This window comes from Octopus bimaculoides, chromosome 1 (genome assembly GCF_001194135.2).
Source record: "Octopus bimaculoides isolate UCB-OBI-ISO-001 chromosome 1, ASM119413v2, whole genome shotgun sequence".
In the NCBI taxonomy this organism is placed as follows: Eukaryota; Metazoa; Mollusca; class Cephalopoda; order Octopoda; family Octopodidae; genus Octopus; species Octopus bimaculoides.
Window position 1 is genome coordinate 95343242 of NC_068981.1, and position 2254 is coordinate 95345495.

The following is a 2254-nucleotide window of genomic DNA, read 5'->3' on the forward strand; positions in this document are numbered from 1 at the left end:
TCTGTCGATAGATGCTTCCTATTGTAAGGCGGCGAGCTGGCAGAAACGTTAGCACGCCGGGCGAAATGCTTAGCGGTTTTTTGTCTGCCGTTACGTTCTGAGTTCAAATTCCGCCGAGGTCGACTTTGCTTTTCATCCTTTCGGAGTCGATAAATTAAGTACCAGTTACGCACTGGGGTCGATGTAATCGACTTAAATCCTTTGTCTGTCCTTGTTTGTCCCCTCTCTGTTTAGCCCCTTGTGGGCAATAAAGAAATAAGATGTTTTTGAAGTCTGCAATTTCAGTGCAGTCTCTTTAGACGACCTGAAATTGATCACGTCTACACATTCACCCGCTTATCCAGAGTTGGCAGCACATTATTGAAGGTAAGTTTGGATACTACGTAAGAGGATACGAAGTTAAATTACTTTCTGACATACTGACCAGTAGAGTGTTTCTAAGCTTTGTATTTGTAAAACAATGCCTCTATAATAAATTCGTACAGTATCTCTATTGGGACATCCCCCAAAGCAATATTCGCCCCGTTTAAGTATTTTTACAGCGTTCCCGGTGTTCTTATCTATTTTAGTTTTTCGGCTAACTCACATATATTTTGAAATTTTGCTTTATTTCATACACTGACGTTAAGATATCGTTATTTTTGTGCGCGATGTAGGACGTCACTCGTTTCATACTTTCTTCCTTGGACACCAAAGAAATATGGACGCAGGATCTTGTTCTGAGAAATAAGCCTTCCGTTTATGATTATTTTTGTTATTTTTTTTGTTTCTTAATCCCGAGCTGACTCTAGTTGAGCTTCACAAAAGGCATTCCAGCCATAACTATCAAATGTATCCTCTTATATTTGTAAAATGGTACTCTGTGATTTAAGGTTATTCTGCAATTGTTGTGCTAGTGGTAATAGTAAATCAACTGTCGCTGCTAACAACAGTGATAGAGGAGGTGTTGATAGTGCTAATTCTGCTGTTGTTGTTGACTAGTCCGATCTCGGTTGTGATAAAGCAGACTTATGATCAAAGTGTTCCAGCCATGGCCATCCTATCTTATTTTCAGACTACATTATCCAGTCTCTTCTTTTTTTTTAAAGATGTTGAGATCTTAGTTTGAGGAGAATTTTGTCTTTATTTCTAGCTTTGACTCGGTGATTTTGTTTAAACCCGGGTCAGTTCTGATCGAGTAGTCCTATGATGAAAGGGGTAGCAGCAATAACCATCAATGTCTTTTCAAACGGCGTATCTTGGACTACATTAGCCAACGTATACTTCCATTTTTAATACGATGATTTGAGAGGTATATTGCTGTTAATTCAGCAAGTTGAGTGACCACGTAATGTCGTCTTCGCCGGCTTGTTGTATTGTTGTTGTTGTTGCTTGTTGATGGTGTCATTGATTTTAAGAATACTGCTTCTAATGTTATTGCCATGTGTCACGTTCTAGGTGTTGACGATGACGGTACCCTAGTTAATCATCTGCCTCTGTCACTCTTTGTTTCCTACGCTGTCTTTTTTCAGCGTTTTTCTTTTGCAAATTTAAAAAAAACCCTTTTTTTTTACTGAAATAGAAATAATTTTCTCTTTCTGCCCCGCTAAAGGGGCGAGGAGAGGAACCGACCATCTCTTTCGGGTAGTGATCAGTTCCCCATCAAAATAAAAAAAAAAAAGAAAGCCACGAACAACACTCAAACTGAAAGTAATAATGGTTTCAAATTTAGGGACAGGGCTAGTTGTTTTTGAGGGGACGGGGAAGTAGATCGACCCCAATACTTAACTGGTACTTATTTTATCAACTTCGAAAGGACGAAACGCACAGTCAACCTCGGTGGAAATTGAGCTCAGAACGTAAAGACAAATAAAATGCCTCTAAGCATTTTGTCCGGAATGCTGATGGTTCGCCAGCTCACCGCCTGGTCTGAAAGTAATAATAATAATAATGATACTACTACTACTACTACTACTACTACTACTACTACTACTACTACTACTACTACTAATAATAATAATAATAATAATGATAATAATAATAGTAATAATAATAATAATAATAATAATAATAATGATAATAATATAATAAGAAATTACCAAAAACACATAATGAAAAGAAATATAACAAGTAACTGTAGAATATGTGGAGATCGACAAGAAACAATAAATCATATTATCTCTGGCTGCCCAGTCCTGGCTAAGAAGGAATATATTCACAGACACGACAGAGCTGGGACCTATATACACTGGAAGCTATGCCAACATTATGGAAT